The following is a 9,256-nucleotide window of genomic DNA, read 5'->3' as shown; positions in this document are numbered from 1 at the left end:
ATGATGGGTAAAAGCAAAGAGCTCTCTCAAGACCTTCACAACCTTATTGTTGCAAAACATACTGATGGCATTGGTTATAGAAGGATTTCTAAACTTCTGAATGTTCCAGTCAGCACTGTTGGGGCCATAATCCAGAAGTGGAAAGAACTAAATTTCACCATAAACCGGCCACGACTAGGTGCTCCTCGCAAGATTTCTGACAGAGGAGTAAAAAGAATTATCAGAAGAGTTGTCCAAGAGCCAAGGAACACTTGTGGAGAGCTTCAGAAAAACCTGGAATTAGCAGGTACAAATGTTTCACGCTCACCATGCAAGACTCCATTGCTGAAGAAAGAGCATGTTGAAGCTCGTTTAAAGTTTGCTGCACAACATTTGGACAAGCCTGTGAAATGCTGGTAGAATAAAGTTTGGTCAGATGAGACCATAATTGAACTCTTTGGATGCCATAATACACACAATGTTTGGAGGAGAAATGGCGCTTCTCATTACCCCAAAAACACCATACCAGCAGTGACGTTTGGAGGTGGGAACATCATGGTGTGGGGCTGTTTTCCAGCATACGGTGCTGGCATACTTCATATAGTTGAAGGAAGGATGAATGGAAAAATGTACTAAGACATTCTTGATAAAAATCTGCTGAAGATGAAACGAGGGAGGACATTACAGCAAGACAATGATCCCAAACACACAGCCAAGGACACTCTCAATTGGTTTCATAGAGAGAAAATAAAGCTGCTAGAATGACCCAGCCAATCACCTGACTTGTATCCAATTGAAAATCTATGGAAAGACTAAAGATCAGAGTTTATAGAAGAGACCTCGGGACCTTACGGATTTGAAGACTGTTTGTGTGGAAGAATGGGCCAAAGTCCCACCTGAGCAATGTGTGCGACTAGTTTCTCCATACAGGAGGCGTCTTATAGCTGTCATTACCAACAAGGGCTTTTTTACAAACTAGTAAATAATTGTCAGTAAGTGTGTTCAATACATTGTCCATGTGTCATTTCACATTATTACACATAACAACTTAATTTATGGACATTTATGGTTTGATGTCTTTGCATGTGTCCATATGGGTTGTTGCTGACATTCGGTGAAAATGTCATTACAATATCCCCATTACATATATATGTACTGAGAAAAATGTTGATGTGTTCAATACTTATTTTACCCGCTGTATGTATGTATGTATATGCCTAGAAGAATTCATGCTGTTTTGAAGGCAAAGGGTGGTCACACCAAACATTGATTTGATTTAGATTTGAGTCTGTATATGGGAGACTGCGCTGAGTAATGTGATATGTGACACATGTATATCTGTGTGCTCCTGAGTCTGTATATGGGAGACTGCGCTGAGTAATGTGATATGTGACACATGTATATCTGTGTGCTCCTGAGTCTGTATATGGGAGACTGCGCTGAGTAATGTGATATGTGACACCTGTATATCTGTGTGCTCCTGAGTCTGTATACGGGAGACTGCGCTGAGTAATGTGATTTGTGACACTTGTATATCTGTGTGCTCCTGAGTCTGTATACGGGAGACTGCGCTGAGTAATGTGATTTGTGACACATGTATATATGTGTGCTCCTGAGTCTGTATATAGGAGACTGCGCTGAGTAATGTGATATGTGACACCTGTATATCTGTGTGCTCCTGAGTCTGTATATGGGAGACTGCGCTGAGTAATGTGATAGGTGACACCTGTATATCTGTGTGCTCCTGAGTCTGTATATAGGAGACTGTGCTGAGTAATGTGATATGTGACACCTGTATATCTGTGTGCTCCTGAGTCTGTATATGGGAGACTGCGCTGAGTAATGTGATATGTGACACCTGTATATCTGTGTGCTCCTGAGTCTGTATATAGGAGACTGCGCTGAGTAATGTGGTATGTGACACATGTATATCTGTGTGCTCCTGAGTATGTATATAGGAGACTGCGCTGAGTAATGTGATATGTGACACCTGTATATCTGTGTGCTCCTGAGTCTGTATATGGGAGACTGCGCTGAGTAATGTGATAGGTGACACCTGTATATCTGTGTGCTCCTGAGTCTGTTTTTCGGAGACTGTGCTGAGTAATGTGATAGGTGACTCATGTATATCTGTGTGCTCCTGAGTCTGTATATGGGAGACTGCGCTGAGTAATGTGATAGGTGACACCTGTATATCTGTGTGCTCCTGAGTCTGTATATAGGAGACTGCGCTGAGTAATGTGATAGGTGATACCTGTATATCTGTGTGCTCCTCAGTCTGTATATAGGAGACTGCGCTGAGTAATGTGATATGTGACACCTGTATATCTGTGTGCTCCTGAGTCTGTATATGGGAGACTGCGCTGAGTAATATGATAGGTGACACCTGTATATCTGTGTGCTCCTGAGTCTGTATATAGGAGACTGCGCTGAGTAATGTGATATGTGACACCTGTATATCTGTGTGCTCCTGAGTCTGTATATGGGAGACTGCGCTGAGTAATGTGATATGTGACACCTGTATATCTGTGTGCTCCTGAGTCTGTATATAGGAGACTGCGCTGAGTAATGTGATATGTGACACCTGTATATCTGTGTGCTCCTGAGTCTGTATATGGAGACTGCGCTGAGTAATGTGATATGTGACACCTGTATATCTGTGTGCTCCTGAGTCTGTATATGGGAGACTGCGCTGAGTAATGTGATATGTGACACCTGTATATCTGTGTGCTCCTGAGTCTGTATATGGGAGACTGCGCTGAGTAATGTGATATGTGACACCTGTATATCTGTGTGCTCCTGAGTCTGTATATAGGAGACTGCGCTGAGTAATGTGATATGTGACACCTGTATATCTGTGTGCTCCTGAGTCTGTATATAGGAGACTGTGCTGAGTAATGTGATAGGTGACACCTGTATATCTGTGTGCTCCTGAGTCTGTATATGGGAGACTGCGCTGAGTAATGTGATATGTGACACCTGTATATCTGTGTGCTCCTGAGTCTGTATATGGGAGACTGCGCTGAGTAATGTAATATGTGACACCTGTATATCTGTGTGCACCTGAGTCTGTATATGGGAGACTGCGCTGAGTAATGTGATATGTGACACCTGTATATCTGTGTGCTCCTGAGTCTGTATATGGGAGACTGCGCTGAGTAATGTGATATGTGACACCTGTATATCTGTGTGCTCCTGAGTCTGTATATAGGAGACTGCGCTGAGTAATGTGATATGTGACACCTGTATATCTGTGTGCTCCTGAGTCTGTATATGGGAGACTGCGCTGAGTAATGTGATATGTGACACCTGTATATCTGTGTGCTCCTGAGTCTGTATATAGGAGACTGTGCTGAGTAATGTGATAGGTGACACCTGTATATCTGTGTGCTCCTGAGTCTGTATATGGGAGACTGCGCTGAGTAATGTGATATGTGACACCTGTATATCTGTGTGCTCCTGAGTCTGTATATGGGAGACTGCGCTGAGTAATGTAATATGTGACACCTGTATATCTGTATGCACCTGAGTCTGTATATGGGAGACTGCGCTGAGTAATGTAATATGTGACTCCTGTATATCTGTGTGCTCCTGAGTCTGTATATGGGAGACTGCGCTGAGTAATGTGATATGTGACACCTGTATATCTGTGTGCTCCTGAGTCTGTATATGGGAGACTGCGCTGAGTAATGTAATATGTGACACCTGTATATCTGTATGCACCTGAGTCTGTATATGGGAGACTGCGCTGAGTAATGTAATATGTGACTCCTGTATATCTGTGTGCTCCTGAGTCTGTATATGGGAGACTGCGCTGAGTAATGTGATATGTGACACCTGTATATCTGTGTGCTCCTGAGTCTGTATATGGGAGACTGCGCTGAGTAATGTGATATGTGACATCTGTATATCTGTGTGCTCCTGAGTCTGTATATGGGAGACTGCGCTGAGTAATGTAATATGTGACTCCTGTATATCTGTGTGCACCTGAGTCTGTATATGGGAGACTGCGCTGAGTAATGTGATATGTGACACCTGTATATCTGTGTGCTCCTGAGTCTGTATATGGGAGACTGCGCTGAGTAATGTGATATGTGACACCTGTATATCTGTGTGCTCCTCAGTCTGTATATGGGAGACTGCGCTGAGTAATGTGATATGTGACACCTGTATATCTGTGTGCTCCTGAGTCTGTATATAGGAGACTGCGCTGAGTAATGTGATATGTGACACCTGTATATATCTGTGCTCCTGAGTCTGTATATGGGAGACTGCGCTGAGTAATGTGATATGTGACACCTGTATATCTGTGTGCTCCTGAGTCTGTATATGGGAGACTGCGCTGAGTAATGTGATATGTGACACCTGTATATCTGTGTGCTCCTGAGTCTGTATATAGGAGACTGCGCTGAGTAATGTGATATGTGACACCTGTATATCTGTGTGCTCCTGAGTCTGTATATGGGAGACTGCGCTGAGTAATGTGATATGTGACACCTGTATATCTGTGTGCTCCTGAGTCTATATATAGGAGACTGTGCTGAGTAATGTGATATGTGACACCTGTATATCTGTGTGCTCCTGAGTCTGTATATGGGAGACTGCGCTGAGTAATGTGATATGTGACACCTGTATATCTGTGTGCACCTGAGTCTGTATATGGGAGACTGTGCTGAGTAATGTGATATGTGACACCTGTATATCTGTGTGCTCCTGAGTCTGTATATAGGAGACTGCGCTGAGTAATGTGATAGGTGACACCTGTATATCTGTGTGCTCCTGAGTCTGTATATAGGAGACTGCGCTGAGTAATGTGATATGTGACACCTGTATATCTGTGTGCTCCTGAGTCTGTATATGGGAGACTGCGCTGAGTAATGTGATATGTGACACCTGTATATCTGTGTGCTCCTGAGTCTGTATATAGGAGACTGCGCTGAGTAATGTGATATGTGACACCTGTATATATCTGTGCTCCTGAGTCTGTATATGGGAGACTGTGCTGAGTAATGTGATATGTGACACCTGTATATCTGTGTGCTCCTGAGTCTGTATATGGGAGACTGCGCTGAGTAATGTGATATGTGACACCTGTATATCTGTGTGCTCCTGAGTCTGTATATAGGAGACTGCGCTGAGTAATGTGATATGTGACACCTGTATATCTGTGTGCTCCTGAGTCTGTATATGGGAGACTGCGCTGAGTAATGTGATATGTGACACCTGTATATCTGTGTGCTCCTGAGTCTATATATAGGAGACTGTGCTGAGTAATGTGATATGTGACACCTGTATATCTGTGTGCTCCTGAGTCTGTATATGGGAGACTGCGCTGAGTAATGTGATATGTGACACCTGTATATCTGTGTGCACCTAAGTCTGTATATGGAGACTGCGCTGAGTAATGTGATATGTGACACCTGTATATCTGTGTGCTCCTGAGTCTGTATATGGGAGACTGCGCTGAGTAATGTGATAGGTGACACCTGTATATCTGTGTGCTCCTGAGTCTGTATATGGGAGACTGCACTGAGTAATGTGATATGTGACACCTGTATATCTGTGTGCACCTGAGTCTGTATATGGGAGACTGTGCTGAGTAATGTGATAGGTGACACCTGTATATCTGTGTGCTCCTGAGTCTGTATATGGGAGACTGCACTGAGTAATGTGATATGTGACACCTGTATATCTGTGTGCACCTGAGTCTGTATATGGGAGACTGTGCTGAGTAATGTGATAGGTGACACCTGTATATCTGTGTGCTCCTGAGTCTGTATATGGAGACTGCGCTGAGTAATGTGATAGGTGACACCTGTATATCTGTGTGCTCCTCAGTCTGTATATGGGAGACTGCGCTGAGTAATGTGATATGTGACACCTGTATATCTGTGTGCTCCTGAGTCTGTATATGGGAGACTGCGCTGAGTAATGTAATATGTGACACCTGTATATCTGTCTGCTCCTGAGTCTGTATATGGAGACTGCGCTGAGTAATGTGATAGGTGACACCTGTATATCTGTGTGCTCCTCAGTCTGTATATGGGAGACTGCGCTGAGTAATGTGATATGTGACACCTGTATATCTGTGTGCTCCTGAGTCTGTATATGGGAGACTGCGCTGAGTAATGTGATATGTGACACCTGTATATCTGTGTGCTCCTGAGTCTGTATATGGGAGACTGCGCTGAGTAATGTAATATGTGACACCTGTATATCTGTGTGCTCCTGAGTCTGTATATGGGAGACTGCGCTGAGTAATGTGATATGTGACACCTGTATATCTGTGTGCTCCTCAGTCTGTATATGGGAGACTGCGCTGAGTAATGTGATATGTGACACCTGTATATCTGTGTGCTCCTGAGTCTGTATATGGGAGACTGCGCTGAGTAATGTGATAGGTGACACCTGTATATCTGTGTGCTCCTGAGTCTGTATATAGGAGACTGCGCTGAGTAATGTGATATGTGACACCTGTATATCTGTGTGCTCCTCAGTCTGTATATAGGAGACTGCGCTGAGTAATGTGATATGTGACACCTGTATATCTGTGTGCTCCTCAGTCTGTATATAGGAGACTGCGCTGAGTAATGTGATAGGTGACACCTGTATATCTGTGTGCTCCTGAGTCTGTATATGGGAGACTGCGCTGAGTAATGTGATATGTGACACCTGTATATCTGTGTGCTCCTGAGTCTGTATATAGGAGACTGCGCTGAGTAATGTGATATGTGACACCTGTATATATCTGTGCTCCTGAGTCTGTATATGGGAGACTGTGCTGAGTAATGTGATATGTGACACCTGTATATCTGTGTGCTCCTGAGTCTGTATATGGGAGACTGCGCTGAGTAATGTGATATGTGACACCTGTATATCTGTGTGCTCCTGAGTCTGTATATAGGAGACTGCGCTGAGTAATGTGATATGTGACACCTGTATATCTGTGTGCTCCTGAGTCTGTATATGGGAGACTGCGCTGAGTAATGTGATATGTGACACCTGTATATCTGTGTGCTCCTGAGTCTATATATAGGAGACTGTGCTGAGTAATGTGATATGTGACACCTGTATATCTGTGTGCTCCTGAGTCTGTATATGGGAGACTGCGCTGAGTAATGTGATATGTGACACCTGTATATCTGTGTGCACCTAAGTCTGTATATGGAGACTGCGCTGAGTAATGTGATATGTGACACCTGTATATCTGTGTGCTCCTGAGTCTGTATATGGGAGACTGCGCTGAGTAATGTGATAGGTGACACCTGTATATCTGTGTGCTCCTGAGTCTGTATATGGGAGACTGCACTGAGTAATGTGATATGTGACACCTGTATATCTGTGTGCACCTGAGTCTGTATATGGGAGACTGTGCTGAGTAATGTGATAGGTGACACCTGTATATCTGTGTGCTCCTGAGTCTGTATATGGGAGACTGCACTGAGTAATGTGATATGTGACACCTGTATATCTGTGTGCACCTGAGTCTGTATATGGGAGACTGTGCTGAGTAATGTGATAGGTGACACCTGTATATCTGTGTGCTCCTGAGTCTGTATATGGAGACTGCGCTGAGTAATGTGATAGGTGACACCTGTATATCTGTGTGCTCCTCAGTCTGTATATGGGAGACTGCGCTGAGTAATGTGATATGTGACACCTGTATATCTGTGTGCTCCTGAGTCTGTATATGGGAGACTGCGCTGAGTAATGTAATATGTGACACCTGTATATCTGTCTGCTCCTGAGTCTGTATATGGAGACTGCGCTGAGTAATGTGATAGGTGACACCTGTATATCTGTGTGCTCCTCAGTCTGTATATGGGAGACTGCGCTGAGTAATGTGATATGTGACACCTGTATATCTGTGTGCTCCTGAGTCTGTATATGGGAGACTGCGCTGAGTAATGTGATATGTGACACCTGTATATCTGTGTGCTCCTGAGTCTGTATATGGGAGACTGCGCTGAGTAATGTAATATGTGACACCTGTATATCTGTGTGCTCCTGAGTCTGTATATGGGAGACTGCGCTGAGTAATGTGATATGTGACACCTGTATATCTGTGTGCTCCTCAGTCTGTATATGGGAGACTGCGCTGAGTAATGTGATATGTGACACCTGTATATCTGTGTGCTCCTGAGTCTGTATATGGGAGACTGCGCTGAGTAATGTGATAGGTGACACCTGTATATCTGTGTGCTCCTGAGTCTGTATATGGGAGACTGTGCTGAGTAATGTGATAGGTGACACCTGTATATCTGTGTGCTCCTGAGTCTGTATATAGGAGACTGCGCTGAGTAATGTGATATGTGACACCTGTATATCTGTGTGCTCCTGAGTCTGTATATAGGAGGCTGTGCTGAGTAATGTGATATGTGACACCTGTATATCTGTGTGCTCCTGAGTCTGTATATAGGAGACTGCGCTGAGTAATGTGATATGTGACACCTGTATATCTGTGTGCTCCTGAGTCTGTATATGGGAGACTGCGCTGAGTAATGTGATATGTGACACCTGTATATCTGTGTGCTCCTGAGTCTGTATATAGGAGACTGCGCTGAGTAATGTGATATGTGACACCTGTATATCTGTGTGCTCCTGAGTCTGTATATAGGAGACTGCGCTGTGTAATGTGATATGTGACACCTGTATATCTGTGTGCTCCTGAGTCTGTATATAGGAGACTGCGCTGAGTAATGTGATAGGTGACACCTGTATATCTGTGTGCTCCTGAGTCTGTATATAGGAGACTGCGCTGAGTAATGTGATATGTGACACCTGTATATCTGTGTGCTCCTGAGTCTGTATATGGGAGACTGCGCTGAGTAATGTGATATGTGACACCTGTATATCTGTGTGCTCCTGAGTCTGTATATAGGAGACTGCGCTGAGTAATGTGATATGTGACACCTGTATATCTGTGTGCTCCTGAGTCTGTATATGGAGACTGCGCTGAGTAATGTGATATGTGACACCTGTATATCTGTGTGCTCCTGAGTCTGTATATAGGAGACTGCGCTGTGTAATGTGATATGTGACACCTGTATATCTGTGTGCTCCTGAGTCTGTATATAGGAGACTGCGCTGAGTAATGTGATAGGTGACACCTGTATATCTGTGTGCTCCTGAGTCTGTATATAGGAGACTGCGCTGAGTAATGTGATATGTGACACCTGTATATCTGTGTGCTCCTGAGTCTGTATATGGGAGACTGCGCTGAGTAATGTGATATGTGACACCTGTATATCTGTGTGCTCCTGAGTCTGTATATGGG

The sequence above is a fragment of the Taudactylus pleione genome, unplaced genomic scaffold (genome assembly GCF_031769625.1).
Source record: "Taudactylus pleione unplaced genomic scaffold, aTauple2 ptg001078l, whole genome shotgun sequence".
Classification (NCBI taxonomy): Eukaryota; Metazoa; Chordata; class Amphibia; order Anura; family Myobatrachidae; genus Taudactylus; species Taudactylus pleione.
Note: the sequence above shows the minus strand (reverse complement) of the source record.